The sequence below is a fragment of the Rousettus aegyptiacus genome, unplaced genomic scaffold, assembly GCF_014176215.1.
Source record: "Rousettus aegyptiacus isolate mRouAeg1 unplaced genomic scaffold, mRouAeg1.p scaffold_m13_p_7, whole genome shotgun sequence".
Taxonomy (NCBI): domain Eukaryota; kingdom Metazoa; phylum Chordata; class Mammalia; order Chiroptera; family Pteropodidae; genus Rousettus; species Rousettus aegyptiacus.
In genome coordinates, this window is record NW_023416310.1 from 59,554,854 (window position 1) to 59,571,612 (window position 16,759).

General features: G+C 37.1%; 1 protein-coding gene across 4 annotated transcripts in view; it reads right to left on the minus strand.

Annotated features, from left to right (window-relative positions):
• LIMS1 (LIM zinc finger domain containing 1) overlaps nucleotides 1-16,759 on the minus strand; it is a 145,260-nt gene that overhangs the window by 88,701 nt on the left and 39,800 nt on the right. The window contains exon 1 of one of the 4 annotated variants that reach the window (XM_016162969.2): nucleotides 4,476-8,178. The exons of the other annotated variants lie outside the window; for them this stretch is intronic. The gene's annotated coding sequence lies outside the window, so the exon portion shown is untranslated. Of the gene's footprint in view, nucleotides 1-4,475; nucleotides 8,179-16,759 lie in introns of those variants that run through there. 4 annotated transcript variants of the gene reach the window in all.

The following is a 16,759-nucleotide window of genomic DNA, read 5'->3' on the forward strand; positions in this document are numbered from 1 at the left end:
GCATTATTAAACTCCCTCACAGGCTGTAAAGGACTAAAAACAGAAGGAAAACATTTTAGCAGTTAGCAACAAGAACTGCTTTCTCAGTAAACTTCCCTTTCTTTTAAGGTCTTAGAAATCCTACTGACATGTTCAGTAGCTGACTTAGTCATCTTGGTTTAGTCATGGAAAGTCTGGATTCCAATTCCCTTTTTCTTTCCTCTCCACTCTAATTACTTCCACAGAATTCACCCTTATAGGGTGTGGGCGTGTGGGGAGCATTCTAGGCAAAATCCCCTTACCCACAGCTGAATTACCTATTCCATTTGCCTGCCATATTTTCCCATCTCCTCTCTCCTGGTCCATATATTAGTAAATCATTAAAATTAGCTTCAAAATTCTGGCTGCTGCTCATTTTCTCCTTAGAATTGTTAGCCATAGCTAACTGCCTAAATTTAAATGTAGCTCTGTGATTTTAGTTTTGTTATAATTTTAGCTATTTCATGTGTGCACATTCTATTTTTTTAAGATACATGGAGACATCCTTTATTTCCTACTAGTGTCTCATCAAATACATGATGAAGACCTTTACAATGGTTTTAGAAATAAGTAAAATTAAACTGAATGTTGATTTTTGATTACTGACCAAGCCAAACAGAAATATAGGAAATGAAAAGCAATTTCTTTAAACTAAGAAATATCTATAAGAAGAGATAAAATACTGCCATTTGCAACAACATGGACAGACCTCGAGATAATCATGCTAAGCGAAATAAGCCAGAAAAGAAAAAGTTGAAAATACATGATATCACTTATATGTGGGATATAAACCTAAAAGCAACAAATGAACAAACATACAGAGACTCATGGACATGGACAACAGACTAGTGGTTACCAGAGTGGAAGGGGGTGGAGGAAGGTAGATGGGGGGGGGGGGGGGAGTCAACATAGGGCCTATCTTTAGGACTTACTGACTGGAAACACATGAAAGAAATTTCTGAGACACTGTTCTATTCTTGATCCAGGTAGTCTTTATACAAGTGTATTCATTTTATGAAAATTAAAGTGTATGAGATTTGTGCACTAAAAAATAAACGAACAAACAAATAAAAAGAAATATAAAAACAAAAAAAGAAATCATATCTGACTTAGCAGTCTGGAGTTTATTTTTGGCTGGTTCGTCTGAGGGAATTCACTTTTATGATTTCTTCCCAGTTACTGCTAGCAGTGTGCTGGACTGGCGATTCTGAAGATTGAATTTCCCCCCTGACTGATGCTATTTTTTTATTTTCCACTCAACTTTTCCCAGATACTTGTCCTTATTTACAACAAATGCTAATCCTTCTATAAGTCTAGTTTAAATAAATGTACTATGCATCAGTGTGATCTAGCCTCTAGATCTCAGTCCACCTCGAGGACCCTTTCCATGAAGAGAACAGCAACACTAGGTCTTGGCAGGGCTGTGGAAAGGAAACGGACCAACTCCTGCCAGATTTCTCTCATGACAACCCTTTAAAGATGGCGGATAGTGACAGAATCAAAGGGGGACAGAAAAAGAGAAACATAAAGAATTAGTGAAGAAAAGAAAAGGTCAGAGAATGGGGAGAAGATTTAAGAGAAAAACAGCAAAGTAAAGAGAAGGTCTTTGCAGTAGTGGTTGGGCAGTGGGAAACTTCAAAGAGGCTCCCATTTGTTTGGAAGTAGACAAAAAAACATAAGATTATCAGATACTAACTAGAACTTGGTTTCTTTCAACCCTGAGCTCTAGTAATTCTGTTCTTAAAGAAAAAAATGCATGAATGGTGCAGAGTAAAACAAAAAATAAGGCGGGGGAAGCAGTTTTGGTGGTCCCTCAAAAAGTTAAATATAGAATTACCATATGACACAGCAATTCCACTTCTGGGTATACACTAAAGAATTTAGAGCAGGGACTCAAACAGATACTTTTACATTCATATTCATAGCACCATTATTCACAATGCCGAAAATGGAAACAGCCCAAGTATCCTTCAACAGATGAATGGATAAACAGAATGTGGTATACCCATATAATGGAATAATATCCATACATAAAAAGGAAAGAAGTTCTGATACATGCTTCAATGTGGATGAACCTAAAACACATTATGCTAAATGAAAGAGGCCAGACATAGAAGATGATATCATTGTATGATTCTACTTACATAAAACATATAGAAGAGGCAAATTCATAGAGACAGAAAGTGGATTAGAAGTTTTCAGGGGCTGGGAGGAGAGAATGGAGAGTTAATGCTTAATGTGTATGGAGTATCTGTTTGGGGTGATAAAAAGTTTTAGAAACAGTGGCGATGGTTGCATGACACTGAATTAATTAATGCCACTGAATTTCACACTTAAAATGGTTAAAATGGCAAATTTTATGTTACATCACCACAATAAAAAATGAGGAGGGGAGGGAACATTCATTGACCATCTACATACCACCAAATATCAAGCTAGGATCCTTTTATATGCATGATCTCGATTAATCTTCACTACTCAAGACTAGGTATTATTGCCATCTACAGATAAGGAATATGCGACTCAGATATTAAATATTTTTGAATCCAAGCTTGGTAGCTCTAAAACCCATGGCCTTTCAACTATACCAAAGTGTTTCAAAGATAAACAGGCTCAATGAATAAACAAATACATGAGAAAGGCAGATTCCCTTTACAGGTCTAAAACTGCCAAATTAGTGACAAGAAAGACCATGAATGACTAAATTCAAAAACCTAGGTTTTTGAACACTTTTCTAGGCTACAAATAAACATCTTTGCAGGAGCAAAATAACTTCCTTTTGGCATAGTTTTTAAGCCCTATGAATTTATTGCTAAGGGAATAGTTGCCTCTTCTCTCCCCTGACCCAGAATATTTGGTAAAGTTTACTTTTCAATTTTTCATTATACACATATATACATATATGTGTGTGTATATATGTGCATGTATATATACGTATGTATATGTACATATATCTCCTATCTCAAACTCTCATTTGGGGTATAAAGAGTTTCCCATCCTCAGTCCCCAACAATACCATCATGTATTTGTACCAGTGTTCGGTATATAAAATACTTTCCTATATATCACCTCATTTAATTCAATCAATTGCTTTGTAGGACATCAACATCTCCATTCTGTAGACTGACAAATTTTGTCCCAGAAGTGACACACTAACTGGGAGCTAAAATCTGACCTACTGTACAGGCAATCAGAGGGGCACTGTTCCTATATACATCTTTCTTCTGAGAATGAATGGATTAATACATTAGTAAGAACTTTTAGGCAACATTTAACTCAAAACTACTGTAAGGCCTCTGCATTAAACAAACCTAAAAACAATTTTTTAAAAATTGACATAGTTGACATACAATTAAAGTTCCCTTAAAGGCCTTATTTCTTCCCTCTGGGAACTCTTTAACTTTTTCTTGTCCCTGAAAAAAAAAAAACAACTGTCCTCCTAATTACTATAATTGTTCCGTATTTCATGATTATGTGTTTACGAAACATATATAAATAAATATATATATATGAAATAACAGACTCTCTTATATATCACCTCATGCATATTCCTCTCAAAGTTATGTTCCTGGAGGTTATCTGTAAAATACATGTTTTCATAAATACATTAAATCTCTGAGGAAATTCACTATGTTAGGTAACTCATGTATTAGATACAAGATCCCTTTGGGGTGAACAATCACCTCTTAATAAATGCTTTACAGATGTAGATTTGGTACACTAAGATTCCTTTAAAAATGGACTGCCTGTTTTTAAACGGAGTTTTACAGATTAATGAATAAGAGTAACTTCTCAACTAGTTATAGTTGCCTTTTTCCCACCATGGCAGGACAAAAGTTCACTAACCATAGGGTTATTAAACAGTACATGTTTGTTTGGTTTGTTTGTTTTAAGACCCTATGCAGAATTTGGGTTAAAAATACTTAATGTAATAAAATAAAAAGCATCACCAGACCTTTTATAGTGTAAATTTCTGCAAGAACCATAAACTTTATGGCACTGAACTTTATCATGGTTTTTAATGGTTTCTTGCAAACATGAGTATAGCCTCCCTTCCTCACCCACTTTTACTTTGAGTGCAATACAAGATAAAGTTGCTCTTACATATATTCAGTAATTAAATAATTAAAAATAAGTAAGACCCACAACCAAATGCAGCAGGGAGGAGAAAAATTTTGATGAGCATGGCTAGAAGCTACTACAACTTACCCAAGACCTTTTCTGTTATTGAATATGCAAGTTTAGACAAGTATCTTTTAGATTTGCTTTTAACTAACAGAAAGATAGGTTATAAGGAAAACAAATCTAGAAATACAATATACTGTATTTGGCTGGTCTAAGCCATCACATTCATTTCTTCTCTCAAACTTCTCTCAACCTTCCACTCCTCCATCGTAATCACTTTGAACACACAGTCCCACCTCTGTAATAACAAGTTGATATCCCGAGCACTTTACCTGATGTGCCTCCACGCTCCCTTCCTCTTAAGAATAAAGAATCTCCTTTATGGTACTTCAGGTCTTATTTTCACTCACTAATCAGACCTTGGGAAACCAGTGAATTATCTTTAAAAGCTTCTGCTTCCTATACTTCATAGAACTTCCTCATTTTAACTTTTATCTGTTGCCCTGAACTATATTTAAGCCAATGAAACCAAGCTGAGGTTTTTTTCTTGCATTTAGTCAAGTCATGTGACATGGTGTATTACACGATAATCCCACAGTTCTGAAGCAATAAGGCAACACCCCTCAATGTCATAACTCATCCTGTTAAGTTGTTTTAAATACTTCACCAAGTTAAGAAGTTAATCTGCAAACTTATTGAAGTATTTATAAAATGCAGGAAACTTAGAAAAATAAACAATAACCAACCGGCATAGAAAGAGGTGAACTTTCACGAAAAGATAGTCTCTTACTCTTTTTCAAACACCTGTGTGTTTGAATTAAAGAGCTTCTTTTTTTTTAAGTTTCATCTGAGTGCTTTACCACTTCAGTGTCCAGCAGCCAGTCTTTATTTTATCTTGGTAGCGTAGCCTATTTTAGAGACAGGCAGGCCAAGCTCTTTCTGGCTGAGCAGTGCAAACAGTTCTTTCTGTTCCAGATATCCCTGACAAACCCAGTGCAGAGAATGAGCAAGGCCAATGCTGCTGAAGCCTCACACCCCCAACTGAGTCACATCCCAGGACTCCTCAGTGGCAAGTTTCCATGGAAGAATAATAAAGGGATCTTTGGTTGAGACTTTGAAGAACTTGAGAGCAGTTAATACAGCCTTCCTCCTCTGTGAATGAAGGCTTCCTTGCCCTGACTCATCTAGAGCTAAAAGACCTCATCCAAGGCGAGCTACGGGCTGAGTAGGTTCTAAAATTCAGGGCTCTATCCAGCATTCTTAAAAGGGGTTTTGTTGTGGGGGACACTTCTCAGGCTTCATGGTGCACTCTTAAGACCAAACCATCAGAACTGGTTTTAGATTTCTCACACAATATTCAATACTGTAAAATTCATGCCAGAACACTTTTCTGGCTTTGATTTATTTACCTTCTTATGGGAGGCGGGATTGAAATACAAAAGGAAGTGGTAAATGCAAAGGCTGTTTGTGGTGAGAAACAGGCCCCTCACCCCATTCCCACCAGGGACAGTCCCACATCACAGATATAAACCATGGAAAGCAGTCACAGTCTCCCTTGAGAGAAGGAAAATAGAACGGAAGTCTTCTGAGCAGAAAGTCTAAGAAAGTAACTTAGGTTATTGTAATTAAAACCCCAAAGAGGAAAACATTTGACATTTTCTTTGTATGTCCCAATTCTTTACTGATCACCACGCACTGTGAAGGAAATAAACAGGGTGTTATGACAAAGGGGGGCACACACGTTTAGGTGGGGTAATCAGAAGAGTCTATCTTGAGCCACTGCAGCTATTATTTTGCCCCCCTCTACTCTTCAGACAAATTTTTGGGTTTTTTTGTAAGTGCAGCCTCACTTTCCATTCACTCCTCAACCCACTGCAATCTGGGAACATCTCTTATTAAGGTCAAAATCACTTCTTAAAAAGCAAATCCAGAAGACATTTGTCACGCTTTATCTTATATTTGACATTTATAAACAATGCCCTCCTAGAAATTTTCAATTTAATCCCCTTGGTTTCCAGATCATCGCACTTGTATCTCTCTAATCATCCCATCATTGTCTCCTCTGCAGGATCCTCTTCCTCTGCCTGCCTTTTAGGTATGGCAATATCCCTAATTCTGACCTGGCGCCCCACTTGTCTCACTGTGCGCATTCTCCCTGATGATTTCATTACTTCTCATGGCTCTACTACTTCCTCTACATTAGCAACAGCAGTCAGACCTTTCTCTTGAACTCCAAAGTCATACATCAAATTATCTGCTGGCTGCTTCCACAGAGATGTCCTAACAGGCAACTCAAACTCAACATGAGTAAATAAACCACTCATCCCCTCCCTACATCTGGTTCTTGCTCTTAATATGCCCTCTCTTAGGACAGACATTATTTAACCAATCACTCAAGAGAGAAATCTCCCAGTCATCTTTAATTTCTTATCTTCAAAGCATCCACTTTTACTAATTTAACTCCTAAGTAGTTTTCAAATTTGTCCCTTTGCCCTGTCTCACTGTCATTTTTAGCTCTGCCACAGTCCCAGCCCTCATCATTACTCATTTGGTCTGCAGGTGCATCTTTCTAAGTAGGTTCCCTGTCAACAGACTTGTCCCCTTCAATCAAGTTCAAGCAATCCAGGCAGTAGTGATCTCTTTAACCTACCTAGTGCGTCTCTAAGGAACTTGCTTAAATTCCCCAATGGCTCTCCACTGCACTGAGCACAAAGTTAAGCCCTTTAAAGAAGCATACAAACCCTACTTCACCTGGCCCATCTATTTCCCCAAATCCTCATCTCTGGATACTCCTTGCCACTCACTTTATGCAAACTTGCAGTGACACACATACCATGCAGGTCCTCACCTCAATGTTGCTGCTTATACTGATTCTTCAGTCTGGAAGATCTTCCTTTATCTTCCCTTTGCTAACTCTAACATCTTATACAACTGAGGAGAAGCATCAGGTTTTCAAAAAACCTGTCCTGGCCATTCTTTAGGCCCACTCTCCTATCTGGATTCAGCACTCTTCCTTAGGACTCCCGTAAGTCCTCATTTATATTGCAAGAAATTCTTTTTGTAACCTCCTTGAGGGTAGGAACTAGATTCCTATTCATCGTATGCCCCTTGTGCCTATGCCCAGCATACACATGAGGCATTTAATAAAGTGTAACTAAACTGAGCCTGTAATAGAGGCACTGTTATTCTTATCTTACAGAGAAGAAAAATGATGCTCAGAGGCCTTATGACTCTAAAAGTAACCCAAAGAGAAGTCTAAGAAGGGAATTTAGAATGCAAAAGCACACTAGCTAAATTGAAGTCTTTTTCTTAAAAGCAGAAAGCCTCTCAGAGCTAAGCACAGTAGGAGAAGGAAATGTGTCTTAGATTTACTCCATTACCCTCAAACCTGACAAGGTTCTACTCAGTATATAGCAAGTACTTAATAAATACTGGTTGGCTCACTAACATTACAGGGAAAGATGACTTTCAGTCCTGTACTGTGTAATAGTGGGTTTGCCTCTCTCCAGCAGATGGAGCTAAAGTTCCATATGATCCCCACCTACAGACTGGGTGCGCTGCTAAAAGAAGCATAGGAGCCTCGTACAGACATAAAGAAAATGTGGATAAATATTCTCCATAGAATACTCTCTTAATAGACATAGATCTATTTTGTAACTTGTTCAATGCCCTTCAGATCTTTCCTTTACAGCTTTTTAAAAATCTGGGGTAATTTCACCCAACATGATCTACCCAATCTGTCAAGTGCTACCGAATTTTTTCTCCATCTTTCCATGCTCTCCTTACGTTCTTATTATGAAACACATTTATAACCCAACAAGTTCATCATACTCATCACTACATATGTATTTTCCTTGGGGTCTATGCCCTAATTCACTGTAGAATACGTCAGTTTACCAACCAGTTCTCATTTAAAAACAAAAAAAATATTGTGATCATTTTTTAAGATGTATAAATGGTGAATCAGCATGTCGCACATGTGAAACTAATATAATACTGCATGCCAATTATAATTAAAAATACGTTTAAAAAATAATTTAAAAACAAAAACCTTTTTAATATATTTGAATCATTATCTTAAAGGCTTTGAGCTTCTACATAGGATAAAAAAAGAAATTAATCCCACCTAGGAGAGTAAAACTTGACATAAAATCCCAAGCAAATTTCATTCTTCATTCAGTTTACAAATTTCATGGCATTCCTGGAAAACTTAGTTAACTGAAACCATGTAAAGATACTCCAGCTTATGTCTAAAATATAATTAGGTGCTATGCTCATTTTAGTTATTTGGTTTTGTTTTTTTTAACCTGCATCAAAGTCCTGTGGATACACACTCCATGACATCCAGGATCCTTGGCCCTAGCAGGCTCAATAATGCCTGTGTGCCCTTAGCCCCAAACCATCGAGATAACACCAAGAAGTAAATAAAATGCTTCACAAGTATCCAGTTGCTCCATAGGGAACAGTTCTAGCCCCACTGAGAACTACTGACCCAAAGGACTCCTGAGGCCATTAAGCTACCTAATAGCAAAAGCACTGACTGATTTATAGTATCTGAAGGAATCACTTGTCAGGGTTTGACTTGACCCACTAAATAATATACAACATTGAATACTATTAAAACACTGTAACTAAAATAAAATCCAACTATGATTTTAACATTTTAATCAAGGAAGTTCCCAATTTGCAAGTATTTTCAAACTCAGATAAAACTATGTCAAGAAAACAGTATCATAAAATAGCAAGCCTCTTCTAACCATAATACTACCTAAGAGCAGCACTTGGACCTAAATACTCCTAGCTCTGAGAGTCTTTCTGAGTTTGAGCAAGATACAATCCTCAATATCCACTTCAACTCAAACTTTTTCAAAGTATGGGAGCAGAAGAGGGAGGTGCGGCTTGCAAATATTCCCATAGCAATATTATGGGAAGGCTCTAGTACCCCAAGGACATGACAGGAGAGGAACAATACTATGTCCAAGTGGAGGGCCCTGATGGAAGAGTTGGAATCCCAGAAGTAATTTACTGAGGAACAGTTCATATCTAAGTGTTAAGTCAAATATGGTCTGCTTAGGTATGCCAAGTCAGCACTTGAAAACTACAGGAAAGCCCTTATTCCCCACCTGAAACTAGCTCTTCTCCATACAAGGCAGTGCATTCACCCAGTGACCAAAGCCAGAAATATGGGAATCATCCTCAACTGAAACATCCTCACAAATTAGTCAATGTCCAATTGCAAAATTCTTTCTTTTTTGTCCTTTAAATATCTTTTAGCCTTTCCACTTCTTTCTATTCCTGTGGACAGCATCTGCTTCTGGTACCATCACCTCTCACTTGAATTAATGTAACAGTCTTCTAAGTGGTCTCTGAACTTCCACTCTGCTCAATGATCACTGCTTCCAACCCAACCCCTCGCAGAGCCATCGCAATACTGCCTTCTGGGTAGTACACCTACCTCCTTCCACTCTGTTTCAGACCTAGCTCTTATGATCACAAAACAGACTGACTAGATATAGTGTTGTTCCTATCCCCGGCCACAGCGATGGTCCTGGTTTTGGCACTAGACTTGAACTAATCAGATTCTATTTCTTGAAAAATAGAAATCTAAGTAGTAGTCCCCCCTTATCCATGATTTCGCTTTTAGTGTCTTCAGTTACTCATGATTAACCATGGTCAGAAAATATTAAATGGAAAATTCCAGAAATAATTCATAAGTTTTAAATTGCACACCATTCTGAGTACAGTGATGAAATACTGCACCATCCCACTCCATGCAGAACAGGATGTGAATCATCCCTTTGTCCAGCATATCCATGCTTTTTATGCTACTCACCCCATTAGTCACTTAGTAGCTGTCTCAGTTATCCGATCAGTCAGTTATCAGAGAAAGGGAGGTGAGGAGAGGTAGAAGAAACGGAAAAGAAACGGAGAGGGAGAGAGGGAGAGAAGAAAGAGAGAAGAGAAAGGAGAAGGAAGGAGGGAGAGAGAGGGGGAAAGAGAAAGAAAGAGACAGAAAAAGACCACAATTACATAACTTTTATTATATTATGTTGTTATAATCGTTCTATTTTATTACCATTAACCTTTTACTGAGCTTAATTTATAAATTAAACTTTATCATAGGTAAAGTTTATCATATCAGCACTTCCCAGGTCTTCCCCCACAGCCCACGCGCTATAAGCCAGGCATGGGGGTACCTACTGCATCTTAACATCCTGCTTTTTCTTCCCTCTTGGCCTTTGTACCTTCTGCTCTTCCTTCTGGGAATGTCTCCTCAGGATGACTCCCATTCATTATGTAGGACTCAGTCTAGTTGTCACTTCCTTTGGTAAATTTTCCCAAGGTCCCTCAGACTGGTCATTGCTCCCAATGGGCCTGATACTCCTAAAATAAAGCTTAACACCCCAAACTGTATTTGCCTAATTCCTTATTAGTCTGACCTCCAATAGAAGTTAATTATAAGTGCTAATTCTGTATCTCCCACACATAAATACATGCCTGGCAGAGAGCAGACACTCAATAAATTATGTCTCAAACAAATAAACAAACTAGAAAATCAGAAATCTACTTAAACAATTCTAATTAGTATTGAGAGATATATAACAGAAATTTAAAAATAAATTTATTTCTTTGGAATCACGAGTCCCTAAACTCATGTTAAATAAATTTTATTTTAACAGTAATTCATATACAAAATAATTTAACCATGTGTTTGCTTTATGAAAATTCATCAACCTGTGTACTCAAGATGTGTGCACTCTTTTGCATGTACTATATACATCAATAAAAAATTTTAAACACATTTAACATAGCTAAAAACCATACTTACAAACTAGTAATAAGTTCAATATGCATGGAAATACCACAAAATGGTAGGAGGTGCGCTGACTACAAGTAAGATTCCCTGGGTTTTAGTCTTGTTTTAAAATTTATTTTTCAATTACAGTTGACATACATTATGTTAGTTTCAGGTATACAACACAGTGACTAGACACTTATATACCTTACGAAGTGGTCATCCATTAAGTCTAGTACCCATCTGACATCATATATGGTTATTACAATATTATTGACTGTATTCCCTATGCTGTACTTTATATTCCTGTGTGCTTAATTTCTTTTTTTTTAAATTACCACTGACATACAATATTATGTTGGTTTGAAGTGTACAACATAGCAATCAGACATTTATATAACTTAAAATGTGATCACCCCGTAAGTCTAGTAGAGCCTAGGTTATAGTATTAACTGTACCATTTCCCAGTTGTCACATCTTGGTTCAGTCAAAATATTTGATATTCAGCTTTAACATCTATTAAATGGAATAATAATCAACCTGTCTAAATCTCAGAACTATACAAAAGAAAAAAACAAAACAATAAAGGTAAAAAGTCAAACATAGGGTGTTTTTGTTACAAAATTCTGTATCATCTCAAAATAAGCATTAGTCGAATTATAAAAATCAGATTTTGGAAAATAAAATACCTTGGCAATACCTACAAAATCCCATAAATGCCTACCAAAAGATGATATGGGATACTGAATCCAGGGTGCTAACCTGAAATTTAAGATAAATTTATTTTTGAAGAAAGGATTTCCCTATATCGTCATGTTTCTTGGAAACTGGGGTAAATAATTATTTACATTTCATAAACTAAAACAAACATTTTTCATACTTAAGCCAGCGGAAATGCTTTTAAGAGTTCAGCTAAAGTATTAACCTTTTGGTTAAAATAATCTCTGAGAATGGAGGTAAAGAAAAGCATAGATTTCATACTCCATATGGTCAAGATCTTATAATATCTCCAAGTTGATAATACTTTCAAAATAAAAGTGCTTCCACTTAAAGGGAGTATAAAAATAAGATTGGATACATGGATTAGAAACATATGAAACAAGTCTTTGCAATCCCAAGTGCAAATGATGTATTCTGTTAAAAATAATTTAACTGAAGAAAGATGAAATGAGTCATAATTAGAAATTAGTGACTAACTGGTAATTTTATTATGCATTTCATTATAGTATCATAACGTGCAATCTCATAAAGCTCATTCAACAGTCACTTAGTAAGCGGGAAGAAGAGATAAACAATATTTTATTGCCCTGAAAAAATAGTTTTGATTTTTAAATGCTGTAGCAAAATACTTTATAAGATCTAGAAATATTAAATAGTTATTTAAAAATATATGAAGCAACTTTCTTTAACTTAAAGTACTATAGTAGAGAGAAATTGGCATTTATTGATAAAAGAAATGGGTAAAACAGATAAAATTAATTTTTAAGCCAATGTAAATATCAACTTATCATTACTTCTTTTATATGACTAAAACAGAAGGATGAGCGGCAAACACACACATGTAAACTACAAACTTCCCTTCATTTTCATTTCAGCAAAGAGGTAGCCAATGAGTACATGTAACACTGACTGATATAGGTATAGGTCACATAAGGTATAGTCATGGCCCCCGCTTGGGGGTAACTTCTTAGACTGTGAGACACACACAAAGCACACTGCAATATTCTGTGAAATAGTAGAGGCAGTGTTTGCAAAGATATGTGAGATAAAGAAGCAACAGGAAAGGCTTTATAGAATAGGTAACTGAAGTGAGTCCTTTTTTTTTTAACTTTCCGAAAATGCTTTATAATAATGCAGAACAATTATATATAGCAAATGCCTTCCATATTTAAACCCTTTAAACATTTAATTCTTCACCACTAATACACACAAATGCTATTATGGAGGGTGGGGAAGGGGGTGGGAAGTGTGCTCACAAAGCAGAAGAGAAGGAAAAGGAAATTCTCAGAGAGAGAAATAACTTGAAAAAGCGCCAGACTGCTAGTACATGCCAGGCACTGTGCTAGGAACAGGAATAAAACAGACACAGTTTAACTATTTCTAATGAGCTTATAGTTTAGTGGAAAGACAAGTAAAGGCCACTGATTATAAAACAATATGCTTAGTGTACTGATAGTTCTGAGAGATCATACTGTATTCTTGCAGTTTCAAACCCATCTTCAAGGAATTTAGACGTGAGTCCAGGTCAAACAACAGTGTCCAGAGATGGGAGGCAGTACAGTTGAGTGTCCTTACTGGGGGCAGTAACTCCTATGGGAGAGCGCTTTCCCTTCCTGAGGGGGGCATGCCCCGTCCTTTGGGTATTGTATTACTCTGCATCTCTTTTTACGGTATTTACCAAATGCTGCCATGTGTCAAAATAAATCTGGGATTTATTTTGCTCCTCCCCACTAGATTATAACCTCTCACACAGGAACTTTGTCCCTTACCTTTTTAAACTACTGTGGTGTAAGGTATAAGACTCAACTGAAAATGGCACTTTAGAAATACATGCTAAACGGAACTCCAACTGGTACAGACTCATTATCAAACATTCTAATCCACCCCCCTCACAGAGTGAATACAACCTAGTACCTAGTAGCTCTTGTTCACATAAATAAATCTTAAAACCTTAGGGAAAAAAAACGAAGAAAACCAATTACTGATAATAAGCCTCTGCCATTCCTGTATGACTGTCATAAACAGGACCAGACCTTTCCCCATCTTCCCAATCCTCTACTCATGTTACATCTTACCTACCAAGTATAGAACTTCAAATCCTGGCTTCAGGCGACCTGCTTCCTGATTCAGGTATTAAGCACATGTTCCTATTATATCATCTTGCTACTTTTTCTATCCTGTTGGCAATCTCATTTGGATTGGTTTTGGCTACAGAATCAAGAAAGCTGTATTTTATGCTACCCAAATATCCAAAATACCACACTTACACACACAAACACACACAAAAAAGACTAAAAAAGAAATACAGATTACAAATCTAAACATTAAATTCTTCAAAAAAATAAAAATAAACAGTGCCTAAATGAAGATGGAAAAAAATAAAAGGGCCACAGCTGAACCTGCACCTCTGAATGTCAATATTCAATCCAGACTATGCAACAGGTTGACTACAAAAAAAATGTTGTCAAATGTAGAAATTAGGAAGGGAATAAAAAGAGGAACTATAGGACTACATCGGAGAAAAAAGGCACCAGACAAATTTCAAGGAGACATGTTTTCTGAGGAAATAGAAAGAGCCCCAAACATCTTGATGGCTAACATAGCTTTAAACAAAGTAGTAATTATCAGTGTTTGCTAGGTAAGGGGTCTTTGTGAGACAAAAGGGCAGCATAACCATTCACTATCTCAATCTAACTTTAGGGAGGACTCAGGTTTTATCACATAGTCATCAATACCAACCTTGCTGACTTTTGTGAGGTTATTTCACATGACTGATAACCCTTGGAGAGGTTACTTTACATGACTGATAACTCCTGGAGAGAAAAATTCTGAGATGTTCCAAATTCAATTACAGTGGCCAAAGAGTAATAATTAGTCAGTTAATAGCTGTGGGCCAAATAACAGAAGACTGGTCACATTCCTGGATGTGTGCTGGAGTGTGTTGAATCGAACCTCCAGACACCTAGATGCCACAACATCCTGCATATGCATGAACTGTCAGGACTGCTGCCTGTAACCAATCAAAAGGAATAAATATGTCTTTCTTATAGACTGTGCTACTATCATAGAACTGCCCTTGCTTCATCTTTTCTTGCCCCATTATCTGTAGCCATGTAAATTCTTTCAGAACAACTTACATCTTCTTCCCCAATACATAACATATGTATTGTCAACTCCAGGACAGCGGACATGTTGCCTTCTCCACCTAGCAACACTGCTGGTGGTTTAGACTTCATGCCCCAAAACCTGGCCCTTTTCTGGCTAGCATATGGCTCACTAAACCCTTTCTTTTAAAAAGTTTTTCAGTTGTGGAAGTTTTTTGTTTTAACAGGTGTTAAGGCTTATTACCAAGGGATTGTTACTACAGCAGATAATACACGTTCCAAAATTAATAAGAGCATTCCCAACCAAATCTGAAAGCGTACATATCTGAATTATTAAATGTGTCAACTGAAGTTCTCTGCCACCAATTCAATGTCAAAGGACTCCTCAATTTGGGGTGTGGTAAAGGGAGACTTTATTCAAGTGAAACAGCTCAAGTGTTACAGCTCAAGCTGGGGAAATGCAGCTGAAAGTGTGCTCCACCAAGACAAAGTGGAGGCAGGCTTATTTGGAGAAAAGTTCCTGCCCTTTGTCCCTGATTGATCCATTCTATGATATAAGGACTCCAAATCTGCACAGTTTAATTGGCCCAAATAGCACTGTCCTAATTAGCTGAAACCACACATTCTGAATGGTCATTATTTATGGAGCCACTATAGTCAATAAACACACAAATGAAGACATAGTTGCACAGCTCCAATTGGACAAGGAAAGTCTCAGTCTCATTGGTTGAAATACAATACCAGGAACTTCTTTATAACAATCGGCTCAGGCAGCATGAACATAGTGCAGGAGGCTTGGCAGTTCAGTCTGTGGCTTTTCCCTGTCATGCAGTATGTGTGAGAGGCCCCTGTAAACAATGGCTGCTATATTTAGGTCCAATTAACCACAAGGAGTCCTTCTTAGCAGGTATATTCTTTCTTGGGGTTGACAAATGTCCACATAAAAATCAGCAAGGTGTGGGGGAGAAGCGAGTATGAGCAGACAGAGCACAGAGGATTTTTAGGGCAGTGAAAATGATAATCTATATTATACCATAATGATAGATACATGCCATTATACATTTGCCCAAACCCACAGACTATACGACATCCAGAGTGAACCCTAATGTACACTATGGACTTTAACTGACCATGATATGTCAATGTAGGTTTATCAACTGTAACAAATATATCATTCTCGTTAGAGATGGTAATATTAAGTCGGGGAAGGTTATGCATGTGTGGGGGCAGAGGATATATGGGAAATCTCTGTACCTTCCCCTCAACTTTGTGGTGAACCTAAAACTGCTCAAAAGATAAAAAAGATTAAAAAAAAAAAACTAGCAAGGCACTATAAAAACTGGATAACATTCAATTAGTCTCTAACTCAATCATCAAAAATTTGAAGCCAATTCTACATTGTTTATAATTCTGCAATTTCCATAAGAGCCACATAATGAGTTCCATATAATAAAATCATGACCAGCCCACAAACGCCTGCTTAAGTCTAAATTGTAACTGGAAAAGGAGATGGCAGAGCAGCCACCAGGTGATACAGAAACCAAGGATTTTGGTTCAAATCTCTACAATGGTTTCATGGGGGATGATCATCTTGAGTAAATTATTTAATACTGCTGAGCTTCACATTTCTCATCTATACAACAGATATAGAAATACCTGCCCTGCGAATTTCATTCTGTATGCAAGCTCAAATATGAATAGTCATGAAGGACAACATATCATTCCTTCTCTCAAACCCAATTTGGGGCTGGTCAAGGTGACAGGGCAGAGAGGAGTCCAAGGTTTAGAAGCTGGGGTAAAGGGTGTGGGTCAGAGCTGTCAGTACATGCAGATGGGAAGTCTTGGGCAGTGGAGAACAGCCAGATGAGAAAATAGCCCCAACAAAGACTCTTCTCAAATGCCGAGGAGAGCTTCTTCTGTTTAGTACCAAGTTCTTCTTAAGTAGGAAATGACTTACACAGTCTTTGTCTTTAAGTGCTTCAACAAAAGCATGCTT